Below are 18,951 nucleotides of genomic sequence, written 5' to 3' on the forward strand. Positions count from 1 at the left end.
CGGGCCCACTAAACAGTTACCTGCTGATTTATGAGGTGCTGCTTAAAGTATGGAACTCCCTTGGTGACAACCAAGAGCTGGTGTGTTTGTTCATGGCTTTTAACTTGTGTAATCCTTTAGACAGCCTGATTTGGTTACATGCCAGTGGCCATTAGAGACCCTGCTGAGACCTTCTACTATGAGCACTCCTGAGGCCAAGATTCATTGCACAAATTTGGGTTGTTTAAGCTGGTAATGAAGGGCATGTTGTGTAAATAAGAAGGACCCTGGAGAACTGCAACTTGATGTTTCCATATTCTTGATGCTTGCCTGCACTTTTTCCCTCTTGATGTACCATATACTTTGCTTTTATGAAAAGTCTTATGCAAGTGTGTTCTGTGATATTTTGTAAGTCATTTCAAAATATCAAACCTAAGTAATCTTTATGAAAGAGGACTTTTTAAACATGATAATGGACACCCATACAAATCCACAGCTAACATCATAATAGTGACAGGATGAATTCTTTTAAGATTGGAAATAAGACAAGAATGTGCTCTCATCAGTCATATTCAACATTTTACCAGAAGTTGTAACAACTGCAATTAGGCAAGGAAAAAATAAAGGCATACAGACTGGAAAGTAAGAAATAAAACTGTATATATTGGCACACATGATTGGCTATGTAGAAAATGCCGAAGTATACAAAAGACCCAAGGAAGAATTAATGAGTTTAGCAAAGTCATAGGATATAAGGTAATAGGATACAAGGTCAACAATCATAATCAATTTTGGAGAATAGCATTTGGCTGGATATTGTATAGATTATGACACAAAGAACTGTAACACAAACAGTATACTTTCTAGTTAGTAAATTTCATTTAGCAATTCTGATATTACTTAATATGTGCATTAGAACTGAAGAAATGAGTAATTATATTGTTGATACTGAGAGCCAAGTTTCTCACTGTCAGAGAAAGAAGTTACAAATAAGAACATTTGGAAGATTAAAATTGGAGGTTCAACTGGAGGTACCAGTATTAACTCATTTGTTAACATATAAATACATATACCTACAGAATCCACATAGATACAGAAAAAAATATAGATGTGTGCATGCATGAGTTATTATTCATACATATATTTTCTCGTTCTATCTGCTGAGAAAGTTGAGTAGCAATTACATCCCAGTAGTAATGAAATAGTGCTCACATCTTAGTTTCTAAATATCATTCTCCAATAAAAGGAATCAAATCTCCTTGGAGAATTGATTAGTTTTAGGGCTGGGACAGTAAAAACACAAGAGGAGTCTGGGGCATCTTGTATTCAAAGAAAGTAAGGTAGTGCTCATGGAAGGATGAGGGCATGTTGAAAGTGCACACGAACCAACTTAAAAGACACTACAAATAGCCAAACCTGTTACAATTTGAGCATCAAGGTCAATAATATTATTGGATTATAACCTACGGAATAAAATAAATACCTGTGAGTCAACTGTAATATAAATAAATAATTGAGTAATTTCAGTGGGAGAAGGGACAGCTCTTTCTTACAAAAATTTCCAATTAATTCATGTAAAAAGAATGAGAAAAAATAGAAAAGTCACCATTAGAACCTCATGGTAATAATTGTTGCAGGCATGATATATTGATGGATGCTAAAATTTGTGGATTAAAATTTCATTAGAAACAGCATATTTACATGGTATAAAATAATTATTTGCATATCTTTCCAAATAATTATTTATTGCGAAGGAAAAATAACATTACAGTGGATAAACCCAGCATACCCATTTTAACCAAGTAACGAAGGTTAACCTCACCATTGATAAGACATATCTATAGCATGTCATCCTTGATATCACACAATGAAAAGGAAGCATCACTTCTATGGTATTTTTGTCTATGCACAATTCATAAGAAAATATCAAATAAACTCTAACTGAAAGACATTCTACAACAACAACAACAACAAAATCTGACCAATAATCTTCAAAAGTGTCAGGGTCATGAAAGTCAAGGAAAGACACACAGATTGAAGGAGACTGACAAAGACATGAAACTAAATGCAAGGAAAAATAAATGGAAAGAATGGTGGAACAAATGAAAAAAGTGGAAAAACTGGTAAAATAAAAATAGTATGTCTTTTAGTTAATAGTATTATATTGATGTTATTTTCTTGGCTTGGTACTCTGTGTAATGGAAGCTACATGAAGGTTACATAAGAATTCTCTGTAATAATTTTCAGCTTTTATTTTGGTTTAAAATTATTTCAAAATAAAAGTATAAAGAAAAAATCTAAAAATTCAGACAGCATATATTGCAAATGAAGTGGTAATTATTTTAGAAATAAAAACAAAAAAGTAATGGTGCCCCCAATTTTTTTGCTTAAACAGTCACAGAGTGAACAGCTTGTCTCTGCTTGTACATTTTCCTACCAGTTTGAATAGGTATGTATGTGTATAAAAGTCTGATTTATGTGTATATGGTTGTGTATATATTGCTTCTTCTGTGGTTACTAATGACTGGACCACAGCTCAGGATTAAAAAAAACCAGAAGCCCGTTATTACAAGTGGAATAAAAGATTTGCACATCAGCAGGACGAGCTTCTCCTTATCTCTTGTCCCTGATTCTCTTTGAGAAATGCCTTGATTTTCACAAATTGAGAACACCACTGCTCTGAAAAGACAGCCTCTGACTGATCTTGACTCATACTGCTTTAGAACCATATGATTAAAGTGGAATTTTATTTTTTTATTGAAACATAGTTGATTGTACACATCTGTGGGGTGCAGATTTGAACATCAATACCTGTGTGCAATATGTGATGCTCAAATCAGGATAACTAGTGTATTCAACATTATATAATGTAATAATTTTTCATGGCCCTTTGCCAGTTCTTTCCTTACTCCCTCCCCTCCTCCCCCTTTCCCACCTTTTGTGTACAGTTACCTGACTACACCAATTGTATGGCTAGGCAATCCATAACTAAAGCCAAGATGTTTCATTATTTCAGTTACACTTGGTTTTCCATTTATATTGTCTGGTTTAAGGGTTATTGCCTGCAAACCCTCCAAATCCATTGTATAGACTGGGTCACAGACCCCTCACATGCCAGGCTGGGTCACCGGACCCCTCATGCACAGGTCCATGCTAGGTAATTGGGAAAGATCCTGGGAGACATTGGCAAACTACACGAGCTCAGTCCTCAGGTTCCTTGGCAGTGGGGGCAACGGTGGCTTAAGGAGATCCAGCAGCAGAAGTGGCGGCTTCTCCTTGGCCCCCGGGCAGGGGGTGCTGTGGATCAGAGCCACTTGTCCTTTATACTTAAGTCTGATAACCCAGGACACCTAGGTGCACATGTGCAATTACAGTAGACAATAACCAAGGAACACCTGGGCACACTAGCATACTTACATCAAATGCTCAGCAAGACTCTGAACCCCCGAGGGACACTGACCATTGATACTTCATTTTCCCTACATTTGGTAACTTCGCGTCTGTTCTCTCCTTTTGAAAGTTCAATGTATTATTGTAATTGTTGTACCTTTCTTTCCCTTTTAAATTTACTAGTTTATTTTTTTAGCTCCCACTTGTGAGGACATGCAGAATTTCTCCTTCTGTGCTTGGCTTATTTCACTTAACACAATTTTCTATAAATTCACCCATGTTGCTGCGAATGGCAGTGTTTCATTCTCTTTTTTTATGTCAGAGTAGTATTCCATTGTGCGAATATACCGCATTTTCTTTATCCAGTCATCCATTGGTGGACATTTAGGTTGGTTCCATATCTTGGCTACTATAAACAAAGCTGCAATAAACACGGGAGTGCAGGTATCCCTTGACGTGATGATTTCCATTTCTTTGGGGATATACCCAGCAGTGGGATTGCTAGATCATATGGCAGTTCTACCTGTAGTTGTTTTAGGAAACTCTGTACTGTTTTCTATAATGGCTGCACCATTTTACAGTCCCACCAACAGTGTAGGAGAGTTCCCCTTTCTCCTCATCCTTGTCAGCATTTGTTATTCTCTGTGTTTTTGATAATAGTCAGTTTAACTGGGGTGAGATAATATCTCAAAGTGGTTTTCATTTGCATTTCCCTGATGCTGAATGATGTTGAACATTTTTTTCATGTGTCTGTTGGTCATTTGTATGTCTTCCTTTGAGAAATGCCTATTCAGCTACTTTGCCCATTTTTTAACTTGGTCATTTGTTGTTTTACTGTTAAGTTGTTTGAGTTTCTTGTTTTTTTTTTATTTTTATTTTATTTTATTTTATTTTTTTTAAGTTTTATTTTGTCGATATACATTGTGGCTGATTATTGCTCCCCATCACCAAAACCTCCCTCCCTTCTCCCTCCCCCCCTCCCCCCAAACAATGTCCTTTCTGTTTGCTTGTTGTATCAACTTCAAGTAGTTCTGGTTGTAATATCTTCTCCCCCCCCCCAGTTTTTTTTTTTTGTTTGTGTGTGTGCGTGTGTGTGTGTGTGTGTGCGTGTGTGTGAATTTATATATTAATTTTCAGCTCCCACCAATAAGTGAGAACATGTGGTATTTCTCTTTCTGTGCCTGACTTGTTTCACTTAATATAATTCTCTCAAGGTCCATCCATGTTGTTGCAAATGGCAGTATTTCATTCGTTTTTATAGCTGAGTAGTATTCCACTGTATAGATGTACCACATTTTCCGTATCCACTCATGTGATGATGGACATTTGGGCTGGTTCCAACTCTTGGCTATTGTAAAGAGTGCTGCGATGAACATTGGGGAACAGGTATACCTTCGACTTGATGATTTCCATTCCTGTGGGTATATTCCCAACAGTGGGATAGCTGGGTCGTATGGTAGATCTATCTGCAATTGTTTGAGGAACCCCCATACCATTTTCCATAGAGGCTGCACCATTTTGCAGTCCCACCAACAGTGTATGAGAGTTCCTTTTTCTCTGCAACCTCGCCAGCATTTATCGTTCAGAGTCTTTTGGATTTTAGCCATCCTAACTGGGGTTAGGTGGTATCTCAGTGTGGTTTTGATTTGCATTTCCCAGATGCTGAGTGATGTTGAGCATTTTTTCATATGTCTGTTGGCCATTTGTATATCTTCCTTAGAGAAATGCCTACTTAGCTCTTTTGCCCATTTTTTAATTGCGTTGCTTGTTTTCTTCTTGTAAAGTTGTTTGAGTTCCTTATATATTCTGGATATTAATCCTTTGTCAGATGTATATTTTGCAAATAATTTCTCCCACTCTGTTGGTTGTCTTTTAACTCTGTTAATTGTTTCTTTTGCTGTGCAGAAGATTTTTAGTTTGATATAATCCCATTTGTTTATTTTTCCTTTGGTTGCCCGTGCTTTTGGGGTCGTATTCATGAAGTCTGTGCCCAGTCCTATTTCCTGAAGTGTTTCTCCTATGTTTTCTTTAAGAAGTTTTATTGTTTCAGGGTGTATATTTAAATCCTTAATCCATTTTGAGTTGATTTTAGTATACGGTGAGAGGTATGGATCTAGTTTCATTCTCCTGCATATGGATATCCAGTTCTCCCAGCACCATTTGCTGAAGAGGCAGTCCCTTCCCCAGTGAATAGGCTTGGTGCCTTTGTCAAAGTTCAGATGGCAGTAAATGTGTGGGTTGATTTCTGGATTCTCTATTCTATTCCATTGGTCAGTGTGTCTGTTTTTATGCCAGTACCATACTGTTTTGGTTATTATAGCTTTGTAGTATAGCTTAAAGTCAGGTAGTGTTATGCCTCCAGCTTTATTTTTTTTGCTCAGCATTGCTTTGGCTATGTGTGGTCTTTTATTGTTCCATATAAATGTCTGAATAGTTTTTTCCATTTCTGAAAAAATGTCTTTGGAATTTTGATGGGGATTGCATTGAATTTGTATATCACTTTGGGTCGTATGGACATTTTCACTATGTTGATTCTTCCAATCCAAGAGCATGGGATATCTTTCCCTCTTCTTGTATCCTCTCTAATTTCTCTCAGAAGTGGTTTGTAGTTCTCATTATAGAGATTTTTCACCTCCTTGGTTAACTCAATTCCTAACTATTTTATTTTTTTGGTGGCTATTGTAAATGGGCAGGCTTTCTTGATTTCTCCTTCTGCATATTCACTATTGGAGAAAAGAAATGCTACTGATTTTTGTGTGTTGATTTTGTATCCTGCTACTGTGCTGAAATCATTTATCAATTCCAGCAGTTTTTTTGTAGAGGTTTTAGGCTGTTCGATATATAGGATCATGTCATCTGCAAACAGGGACAGTTTGACTTCATCTTTTCCAATCTGGATGCCCTTTATTTCCTTCTCTTCTCTGATTGCTCTGGCTAGTACTTCCAACACTATGTTGAATAGGAGTGGTGAGAGTGGGCATCGTTGTCTAGTTCCTGTCTTAAAGGAAAAGCTTTCAGCTTTTCCCCATTCAGGATGATATTGGCAGTGGGTTTGGCATATATGGCTTTAATTATGTTGAGATACTTTCCCTCTATACCTAACTTATAGAGGGTCTTTGTCATGAATGAGTGCTGAACTTTATCAAATGCTTTTTCAGCATCTATAGAGATGATCATATGGTCCTTGTGTTTGAGTTTATTAATATGGTGTATCACATTTGTTGATTTGCGTATGTTGAACCAACCTTGCATCCCTGGGATGAATCCCACTTGATCGTGATGAATAATTTTACGTATGTGTTGCTGTATTCTGTTTGCTAGTATTTTACTGAGGATTTTTGCATCTATATTCATCAAGGATATTGGCCTGTAGTTTTCTTTTTTGGTTATATCTTTACCTGGTTTTGGTATCAGGATGATGTTTGCTTCATAGAATGAGTTTGGGAGATTTGTGTCCATTTCAATCTTTTGGAATAGTTTGTAAAGAATCGGTGTCAATTCCTCTTTGAATGTTTGGTAAAATTCTGCTGTGAATCCATCTGGTCCTGGGCTTTTCTTTGTTGGGAGCCTTCTGATAACAGCTTCAATCTCCTTTAGTGTTATTGGTCTGTTCAAATTTTCTACGTCTTCATGGTTCTGTTTTGGGAGCTTGTGTGTGCCCAGAAATTTATAAATTCCTCCAGATTTTCAAATTTGTTGGCGTATAGTTGTTTATAGTAGTCTCGAATGATTCCTTTTATTTCAGATGAATCAGTTGTAATATTGCCTTTTTCATTTCTAATTTTGGTTATTTGAGTCTTCTCTCTTCTTTTTTTTGTTAGCCATGCTAATGGTTTGTCAATTTTATTTACCTTTTCAAAAAACCAACTTTTTGATTTGTTGATCTTTTGAATTGTTTTTTGGTTTTCAATTTCATTCAGTTCTGCTCTGATCTTAATGATTTCTTTCCGTCTGCTAACTTTAGGTTTGGATTGTTCTTGTTTTTCTAGTTCTTTAAGGTGAAGTGTTAGGTTGTTCACTTGCCATCTTTCCATTCTTCTGAAATGAGCATTTAATGCGATAAATTTTCCCCTCAATACTGCTTTTGCAGTATCCCACAGGTTTTTGTATGATGTATCATTGTTTTCATTAGTTTCAAGGAATTTTTTGATTTTCTGCTTGATTTCTTCTTGGACCCATATGTCATTAAGTAGAATGCTGTTTAATTTCCATGTGTTTGTATAGTTTCCAGAGTTTCGTTTGTTATTAATTTCTAGTTTTAATTCATTGTGGTCTGAGAAGATACATGGGATAATTCCAATTTTTTTGAATTTATTGAGACTTGATTTGTGACCTAATATGTGATCTATCCTGGAGAATGATCCATGTGCTGCTGAGAATAATGAATATTCTGAGGTTGTTGGGTGGAATGTTCTGTAGATATCTGCCAATTCCAATTGGTCTAGAGTCTTGTTTAGATCCTGTGTTTCTCTACTGATTCTTTGCCTAGATGATCTGTCTAATATTGACAGTGGGGTGTTCAGGTCCCCTGCTATTATGGTATTAGTGTCTATTTCCTTCTTTAGGTCTAATAGCATTTGTTTTATAACTCTGCCTGCTCCAACATTGGGTGCGTACATATTTATGATTGTTATGTCTTCTTGCTGGATCAGTTCTTTTATCATTAAGTAGGGTCCCTCATTGTCTCTTTTTATGGTTTTTAGTTTAAAGTCTATTTTGTCAGATATAAGAATAGCTACTCCAGCTCGTTTTTCTTTTCTGTTTGCATGGTAAATCTTTTTCCATCCTTTCACTCTTAGTCTGTGTGAATCTTTATGGGTGAGGTGGGTTTCTTGTAGGCAGCATATAGTTGGGTCCTCCTTTTTGATCCAGTCAGCCAGTCTGTGTCTTTTGATTGGGGAATTTAAGCCTTTTACATTAAGAGTTGTTATTGAAAGGTGTTGATTTATTCCTAGCATTTTATTGGTTTTGTGGTTGTCTTAGGTGTCTTTTGTTCCTTGCTTTCTGATTTACTGTTTGGTTTCTGTGTTTGTTGGTTCCTTAGGTTGTAGATAGTGTTTTTTGTTTGCTTGTTTTCTCTTCATGGATGCCATTTTTATTATACTAGTGGGTATTGATTTTTCTTAGGTTTTTATGGCAGTGGTAGTTATTTTTCAGGAACCAAACCCAGTACTCCCTTGAGGATTTCTTTTAAGGGTGGTCGTGTGGTAGTGAACTCCCACACTTTTTGTTTGTCTGAGAAATATACTATTTGCCCTTCATTTCGGAAGGATAGCCTTGCAGGGTAGAGTATTCTTGGCTGGCAATCTTTGTCTTTTAGTATTTTGAAAATATCATCCCATTCCTTTCTAGCTTTTAGGGTTTGTGATGAGAAGTCTGATGTTAGCCTGATTGGGACTCCCTTATAGGTGATTTGATGCTTCTCTATTGCAGCTTTTAAGATTCTCTCTTTGTCTCTGAGTTTTGCCAATTTGACTATGACATGTCTTGGAGAAGGCCTTTTTGGGTTGAATACATTTGGAGATCGTTGAGCTTCCTGGATCTGAAGATCTGTGATTTTTCCTATACCTGGGAAGTTTTCTGCAACTATTTTCTTGAATATGTTTTCAATGGAATCTCCATTTTCCTCCCCTTCTGGAATACCCATGACTCGAATATTTGAGTGCTTAAGGTTGTCTGATATCTCTCTCAGATTTTCTTCAATGTCCTTGATTCTTTTTTCTTTCTTTTTGCCTGCTTGTGTTATTTCAAACAGCCCATCTTCAAGTTCAGAGGTTCTCTCTTCAACTTCGAGAAGCCTGCTGGTTAAACTCTCCATTGTGTTTTTTATCTCGCTGAATAACTTCTTCAGTTCAGCAAGTTCTGCTACATTTTATTTTCAGGACATTGATTTCCTTGTAAATTTCCTCTTTCAGATCCTGTATACTTTTCCTCATTTCATCATGATGTCTAGCTGAGTTTTCTTTTATCTCATTCAGTTTCCTTAGAATTATCACTCGAAATTCCTTGTCAGTTATTTCAGTGGCTTCTTGTTCTATAGGATCTAGAGTTTGAAATTTATTAACTTTTGGTGCTGTAGTTTCTTCATTTTTTGTATTTCTGGTATCTTTTTTTGGTATTTATTCATTGTGGCAGGGGGTGGTCTGTGAAAGACAGACCACCAGTTTGAGACTAATGACTAGGATGTTGCTGTGGTTGCCAGTTTCGTATGGCTCCCTCCGTGACTGCTCAGTTGGCCTCTAGTGCCTTGTGTGTGTGGTTGCCTCGGTCTTGGGCTTCTCCGGGGAGCCACCTTTCTGGTCAGCTTGGACTCTGCTGGGCTGGTGGATCACGTACCACAGGGTGTGTGATCTCTGTTGAGCTTTCACTTCCTGTGCAGGACTTCTCCCTGTTCCGTGTGCTCTGGCCCAGGCTGTTGGATCATGCAGTGGCGACCCCACAGGGTGTGTGGGTTCTGTCGAGTCTCCACCTCCCTGGCCGCATGTCTCCGCCCTCTGTGCGCACTGTGCTGGGCTGGGGCTGTCTTCTGCACCCCTCTTCTATCAGCTGGGCTTTCAAGACCCTGCTCGGCACTGCCTCGCCCAGGAAGTCTACCAGGTTTCTGCTAGGCACAGACAACCGGTCTCTCTGGGTGCCTTTGTAGCAGTGTGTAGATCTTTCTCGGGTCTTGTTCACCTTTGTATCCCCCCGGTATATTCTCAATCTAGCGCCCACCTGCAGCCTGCTCTCCAGCAGGTTCAAGTGGACCTGGGAACTCTCCTACCACACTATTCCCAACCAGAAATTGGTTAGGCTTTTTTCCGAACTGGTGGCTGCAGAGATGGTATCTGCCTCCCAGTAACAGGAAGTTTACTGGGGGCCGGAGTCCAGGGTGTGGTGGAGTGACAGTCGGCCTGCCCGTACTTCCTTGCCCTCCCGACACTGGCCGGGGATGCCCCCCGCCACCAGCCCCGCCAGAGAACCGTGGAGGGAGTGGGAGGGGAGGCTGGCCCGCAGGCTCCAGAACGCCCCGTGCCGGGCCAAGCAAGTGGGAAGGCTCAGTGGCGGCCGAGCCCGGCGGAGCTGCCTGCACCTGGGAAAATGGAGGCAGCCCCGGGGCGGTGAGTGGCCCGGTGATCCAGGCAGGAGCCGGGTGGACGTAATCCCCCTGAACAGAGCTGGGCCAGTGGTCACTCACAGGGTTGTGCCAGGTCGGGTGTTCACTCTCTGTCTCTGGTTTGTCGCCTTCCCTGTTCTCGGCCGCTGCCGCCTAGGGCTGTTCAGTCGTGGCGCGGCTCGGGCGCTCCCAGGAATCTTCTTTAATGCCGGCCTGAAACCTTGAATCCTGAATAGGGCAGCTGGATGCCTTCAGCTCAGCCCCGGACCTCCGGGATCCTGGCTGCATCCACAGCAGCCCTGGCGCCGTGTTCCCTCTTTCGAGACTCGCTTTTGCAGCTAAGAAACAGTTCTTTTCCTGCTCCACACTTCAAAGCTGTTGCTTGTAAATGAGGCAGCCTCTCCTGCCGGGGGCAAAGTGGCGGTCCGCCCCCACGACCGGCCAGCAGCTGCGGTCCTCCCTTAAGAGATGGCAAGAGGAAGGTCCACAAGTTTCTCGGCTGCCTGAGGCCCAGTGGCCGCCTTTTCCACCTCAGCTCCTCCGCACCAACCACCGCAGCCACCGCCATCTTGAAACTCCCCTGAGTTTCTTCTATATTGTTGATATTAATCCTTTCTCATATGCATAGCTTGAAAACATTTCCTCCCACTCTGTAGGTTGTGTTTTCACTCTGTTAGTTGTTTCCTTTGCTGTACAGAATCTTTTTAGTTTGATATAATCTCATTTGTTTATTTTTCCTTTTGTTGCCTGTGCTTTGGGGGTCTTATTGGTAAAGTCTTTGCCCAGTTCTATTTCCTGAAGTGTTTCCCTTATTTTTTCTTTTAGGAGTTTTATAGTTTCAGGTCTTGTATTTAAGTGTTTAATTCATTTTGAGTTGATTTTGGTGTATGGAAAGAGGTATGGGTCTAGCTTTATTCTTCTACATATGGATGTCCAGTTTTCTCAGAACCATGTATTGAAGAGGCAGTCTTTTCCCCAATGTATGTTCTTGGTGCTTTTGTCAAAGATCAGTTGGCTATAAGTATTTGGGTTAATTTCCAGATTCTCAATTCTGTTCCATTGGCCCAAATGTCTATTTTCAGGCCAGTAACATGATGTTTGGGTTACTACAGCTTTATAGTTCAATTTAAATTCAGGTAGTGTTATATCTTTGACTGTATTTTTTTCTCAGCATTGCCTTGGCTATTTAGGGTCTTTTGTTGTTCCACATGAATGTTAGGATTTTTTTTTTTTCTATTTCTGTGAAGAATTTCATTGATATCTTGATTGGGATTGCACTAAATCTGTAGATTGCTTTGGGTAGTATGGACATTTTCAAAGTGTTAATTTGATAATTCCCATAGATCTATTTGAATAAGGATATGCTATTAATCTTGTAACAAAAATTATTGTTGAAACCTCTTTTTTTTCCACTTTCAGAAACATTGGATTTATCTTTGAACTTGTTTTCTAATGTCTTTAAGGGTTGTTTATAATTGAATTGCTATGGAAAGAACTCAGTGAGGAAAAAATCCCAGTCACTCGGAGAGATGGAGAATCAGGAAGTTTATTATGCTAGTGGGACAGGAACACTAGCGAGACACAGGTGGACTCAAGTTCTGATATCCTGGGACTCTTAGTGCAGGAAGAGCTGTGATTATATACTTTTCTTGAGTAGACATACAGTCTTTTATTGGCCCTGCCTGTATCCAGGTAGAGTTAGTAAAACTTGGGTCTTATTCAAGCAACTTTACAGAAGCAGGAGGTATGGTTAGTTGAGTTCTGTAAGTTTCAATTTCTAAACATATATCCGGGGCATGCAGTTTCTCTGAATTCAGGTGGCTTAAACAAGCAGGCAACTTTCTTTGAAACAGGCAGGCATCAGGGTTACAGAAGCCAAAAATGCAAACAACTGTCTAACCATTAAACCAACTCTCAGGGGTCTTCTGCAAATAAGCACATTCTGGCTGCAAGGTTACACAAAGGGCCTTAGCTAAAATTCTACTTTTTGGTAGCCTCAATAGAATATAATCCGGATGTGAATAAAACATATACAACAATTCAAAAGAAAACAAAACTAAACAACAACAACAACAAAACCCTGAGTTTGATTTGTGCTTCTACCAATTACAAACAGTGTGATCCTGAACATATTGATACTTAAGTCCCAATTTTCTCATATTTTAATTGGTAATAAGTAGCTCTGCTCTATTGATTTACTTTGATTCTTATTAGTAACAAATGGGGCAATATAGTATGAAAAGGGCAAACAATATAGAGACAAAACATGGATTAATACCCTATGCAAGGCAGCAAGCTGACCCCTTTTAATCTCCCAAGCTGCAGTTGGAGGCATTTGGTGTTGAAAATAAGAACTATCCTTGAAGAAAAGGATTTCTGAATAGGAACAGGAGAATCTTGCATGTGAAATTTATCTTGGAAAAGCAGTTCCAACCACACCTTCCAACTAAAGACGGAAGTTATATGTTTCACCTGCTGCAATTCATCAGGACAGCTGCCAAAAGCAATTTGCAGAAATGTAGCAGTTGTTTATTTATTGATTTGGGGGGGAATGTATTAGTAGATACCATTCGAATATTTAGTTGTACCCCAGCCTTCATGGACCAACTCGATTTTAACCTTGTGATAACTTGTACAGAGACCAGGGTTTTATTTTTACCTTTTTTTTTTTTTGTGACTGGTAAGGGGATCACAACCCTTGGCTTGGTGTCACCCACACCGTGCTCAGCCAGTGAGCGCACTGGCCATCTGAACCTGCGGCGGGAGTGCCGCTGCGCTCCCAGCGCTGTACTCTCCCAAGTGAGCGATGGGGTTGGCCCATTTTTACCTTTTAAAATGTCATATATTTTAGATTTTAGAGGATATTTTGAAGGGAAAACTCTGTTGTGGTAACAAGGAGGTTATGGATGGAGGTAGTTTTTGTGGTAATATTACATATCCTCCACAAGGTGATACCTCATTTTACACACACATACACACATACACACACACAAGCACACAACTTTTTTGTTGTTTTTAAAGCTCCCTTTACACCATATAGCCAAGAAGTGGTGTTTTTCCTAACCCTTATCTCCATTAACTGTTTAACCATGGTTCTGTCTTCCACCTTCATCTCACATTTTCCCTTTTGAAATATCAAACTTCCCTCCCACATTCATGAAGATTAATTTTTCTTCTCCATAGGAAAATGGGGTACGTGCTTCAACCCCAGGCTGTTGTCTTTTGCATTTATCTTGCAGATGTATTGTTCTCAAAAAGTTCTCTTCTGTTAAGATAATTATTTTACCAGGTGCTAAGAATGTAAGTTTTCTCCAAATTATCACATTAATTATTGACTATGTCGGCATTCAACCCCACACCCTCCCCAGGCTTCTCTTCGGTGTTTGCAAGGAGCAGCCAGTCATTTACACTGTCTTCCCTTCAGAATAGCTAATAAAGCCTATTACATCACAGCATCTGTGCTCTCTTTCTGGATAAAGTAGCCATGTTTTTTTGTTGTATATGGGTAATTGTCCGCTTTCAGAATTTTAGCAACATTGTAGAAAGCAACTTCCTGAACACCTCTCAGAGAGTAGGCAATGTGTGGACCATTCTTACTTCTGATTTTATCTGTTGGTTCTCTGGGTTTTCTACTTTAGTATAGTTGGTAACCAGCAGAATGTTATATATATATATATATATATATATATATATATACATATATATATATACATATATATATGTATATATATATATAACATATATATACATACATATATAACATATATATATAACATACATATAACATATATATAACATATATATATAACATATATATATATATATATATACTTCTGGTTTAGACCCATATTTATCTTGAGATAGGTTCAGCTGTGTTTTCTTGGGTTAAGACTCATTTTGATAAGATTTCCCTAAACATGATTCTTCTTGGCATTGACATTTCCATCTCTCCTTCATTATCTCTTTTGAAAGCTCTGTCAATCACCCATTCTTTTTATCTTGATAGAATTGGTTATTTTTAAAAATTTGCAGAGGCCCGAGAGCTGCTGCTGCCACGACCACCAAGTGCCCCATCACTCCCACATGCCGGAGCAGGCAGGCACCAGTGCAGGATGGCCCCCAGGCCAGGTGAGTGTGTGCCACAGAGAGGACCCCCAGAAAGGCCCGAGAGCCTATGCAACCATGTGCCCCAAGGCACCCATGCACTGGAGAAGGTAGGTGCCACTGCTGGACTCCCAGCCCAGTCCAGTCCCCACAGCCCAGAGAGGCCCAAGCCTCCTGCCCACAGGCACCGGAGGCAGCCATGCCAAATTGGCAGTCCCAGTAGGATCCTAGCAAGACAATAGGGTCGAATGAGTGGACCATGAAATCCCCTGCCACAATGACTAAACACAAAAGGAAAGATACCAGAAATATGAAAAATTAAGTAGTACACCAACAAAGGGTAATAATAACTCTCAAGCTCTAGAACCTCTAGAACAAGAAACTCTTGAAATGACCAACAAGAAATTTCAAGGAATAATTCTAAAGAAACTAAATAAGATACAAGAAAACTCAGCTAGACAACATAATGAAATGAGGAAAAGTATACAGGACTTGAAAGAAGAAATGTACAAGGAAATCAATGCCCTGAAAAAGAATGTAGCAGACCTTGCAGAGGTGAAGAATTTGCTCAATGAAATAAAAAAACACAACAGAGAGTTTAAACAGCAGGCTTGAAGAAGCAAAAGAGAGAATTTCTGACCTTGAAGATGGAGTGTTTGAAAGAACACAGGTGGACCAAAGAAAAAAGAATTAAAAACTTGAAGAAAATCTGAGAGATAACAGACAACCTTAAGCGCTCAAATATCCGAGTCATGGGTATTCCAGAAGGGGAGGAAAAAGGAGATTGCATTGAAAACATATTCAACAAAACAGTGGCAGAAAAGTTCCCAGGTATAGGGGGAAAGACACATTTCTTCAGACTCAGGAAGCTCAAAGGTCTCCAAACGTATTCAACCCAAAAAGATCCTCTCCAAGACATGTTATAGTCAAATTGGCAAAACTCAAAAACAAAGAGAATCTTAAAAGCTGCAAGAGAGAAACATCAAGATACCTATAAGGGAGCTCCAATCAGACTAACATCAGACTTTTCATCACAAACTCTAAAAGCCAGAAAGGAATGGGATGATATATTCAAAATACTAAAAGATAGAGGTTGCCAGCCAAGAATACTTTACCAAGCAAGGCTATCCCTCTGAAATGAAGGGCAAATAGTATATTTCTCATACGAACAAAAACTGGGAATTCAATACCACACAACTACTCTTACAAGAAATTCTCAAGGGAGTACTGGATTTGGTACCTGAAAAAATAACCACCACTGCCATAAAACCCCCCAAAATCAAAACCCACTAGTAAAATTAAAATGCTGACAATAAAGAGAAAAAAAAAAGTTTATCTACCATCCAAAGAAACCAACAAATACAGAAGACAAACAGTAAACTAGAAAGAAAGGAACAAAAGACACTTAAGACATCCAAACAAAAATCAGTAAAATGCTAGGAGTAAATCAACAATTTTCAATAACAACTCTGAATGTAAAAGGATGAAATTTCCCACTCAAAAGACACAGACTGATTGACTGGATTAAAAAGGTGGACCCAACTATATGCTGCCTTCAAGAGACTCATCTCACCTATAAAGACACACATAGATAAGAGTGAAAGGATGGAGAAAGATACACCATGCAAATAGAAATGAAAAATAAGTTGGAGTAGCTATTCTTGTATCTGATAAAATAGACTTTAAACCAAAAGCCATAAAAAGAGATAAAGAAGGCCACTATATAATGATAAAACAATTTATCCATCAAGAAGACATAACAATCATAAATATATACACACCCACCATTGGAGCAGCCAGATTTATAAAGCAAAAACTATTAGACCTAAAGAATGAGATAGACACTAATACCATAATAGCTGGGGACCTGAACACTCCACTATCAATATTGGACAGATCATCTAGGCAAAGAATCAGCAGAGAAACATAAGATCTAAACAACACTTTAGACCAATTGGACTTTGCAGATATTTACAGAACATTCCATCCAACAACCTCAGAATATTCATTCTTCTCATCAGCACATGGACCATTCTCCAGGATATATCACATGTTAGGTCACAAATCAAGTCTCAACAAATTCAGAAAAATTGGAATTATCCCATATATTTTTTTCAGATCACAATGGATTAAAATTAGAAATCAATAACAAATGAAATTCTGCAAACTATACAAACACATGGAAATTAAACAGCATTCTTCTTAATGATGTATGGGTTCAAGAAGAAATTAAACAGGAAATCAAAGAAAATTATTGAAACTAATGAAAACAATGATACATCATACCAAAACCTGTGCAATACTGCAAAAGCAGTACTAAGGGGAAAATTTATTGCATTAAATGTCATGGAGTTTGGATGTGTTGTCCCATCCAAAACTCATGTGGAAATTTGATCCCCAATGTGGCAGTGTTGGAAATTGATTGAGTCATGGGAGTGGATCCCTTATCAATGGATTAATACTCTCACTGGAGGAGGGAGGAGTAATGAGTGAGTTCTCCCTCTATTAGTTCCTGTGAGAGCTTGTTGTTTATAGGACCCTGGCACCTCCTCTCTCCTCCCTCTCCCTCTCCCTCTCCATCTCTCTCCTGCTTCCTCTATCCTCATGTGATCTGCTTGTACCCACCAGCTGCCTGCCACTTTTCCGCCATGAAATGAAGCAGCCTGAGGCCCATGCCAGGCTCAGCTGTCCCAAATTGTAAACCAAATAAACCTCTTTTCCTTTTTAAATTACCCAGTCTCAGGTATTCTATTATAGCAACACAAAATGGACTAAAACAAAATGCTTACTTCAGAAGAATGGAAAGATAGCAAGTAAATAACCTAATACTTCACCATAAAGAACTAGAAAAACAAGAATAGTCCAAACCCAAAGTTAGCAGATGGAAACAAATCACTAAGATCAGTGCAGAACTTAATGAAATTGAAACCCCAAAACAATACAAAAGATCAATGAATCAAAAAGTTGGTATTTGGAAAAGATAAATAAAATTGACAAACCATTAACAGGGCTAACAAAAAAAAAAGAAGAGAGAAGACCCAAATAACAAAAATCAGGAAGGAAAAAGGTGATATTACAACTGATACTTCAGAAATACAAGCAATCATTAGTGACTACTACAAACAACTATATGCCAAAAAATTTGAAAATCTGGAGGGAATGGATAAATTTCTGGACACATACAAACTCCCAAAACTGAGCCAAGAAGATGTAGAAAATCTGACCAGACCAATAACAATAAAAGAGACTGAAGCAGTTATCAGAAGGCTCCCAACAAAGAAAAGCCCAGGACCAGATGGGTTCACTGCAGAATTCTACCAAACCTTCAAAGAGGAATTGATACCAATTATCTACAAACTATTCCAAAAGATTGAAACAGAGGCAATTCTCCCAAACTCATTCTATGAAGCAAAGATCAACCTGATAACAAAACAAGACAAAGATACAACAGAAAAAGAAAACTAAAGGACAATATCCTTGATGAATCTAGATGCAAAAATCCTCAATAAAATACTAGCTAACTGAATACAGCAACACATATACAAGATTATACACCATGATCAATTGGGATTCATCCCAGGGATGCAAGGTTGGTTCAACATACGCAAATCTATAAATGTGATACACCACATCAATAAAATCAAACAAAAAGACCATATGGTCATCTCTATAGATGCTGAAAAAGCATTTGGCAAAATCCAACATTCGTTCATGATAAAGACTCTCTACAAGTTAGGTATTGATGAACAGTATCTCAACATAATTAAAGCCATATATGATAAGCCCACTGCCAATATCATCCTGAATGGGGAAAAGCTGAAGGCTGTTCTATTCAGAACAGGAACTAGACAAGGATGCCCACTCTCACCACTCCTATTCAACATAGTGTTGGAAGTACTAGCCAGAGCAATCAGAGAAGAGAAGGAAATAAAGGGCATCCAGATTGGAAAAGATGAAGTCAAACTGTCCCTGTTTGCAGATGACATGATCCTATCCATCAAACAGCCTAAAGCCACTACAAAACAACTCTTAGAGTTGATAAATGACTTAAGCAAATTTGCAGGATACAAAATCAACACACAAAATTCAGTAGCATATCTATACTCCAATAGTGGACATGCAGAAGGAGAAATCAAGAAAGCCTGCCCATTTACAATAGCCACCAAAAAAATAATATACTTAGGAATAAAGTTAACCAAGGATGTGAAAAATCTCTACAATGAGAACTACAAACCACTGTTGAGAGAAATTAAAGAGGACACAAGAAGATGGAAAGATATCCCATGCTCTTGTATTGGAAGAATCAACATTGTGAAAATGTCCATACTACCCAAAGTGATATACAAATTCAATGCAATCCCCATCGAAATTTCAATGACTTT

This window comes from Cynocephalus volans, chromosome 13 (assembly GCF_027409185.1).
Source record: "Cynocephalus volans isolate mCynVol1 chromosome 13, mCynVol1.pri, whole genome shotgun sequence".
Lineage (NCBI taxonomy): Eukaryota > Metazoa > Chordata > Mammalia > Dermoptera > Cynocephalidae > Cynocephalus > Cynocephalus volans.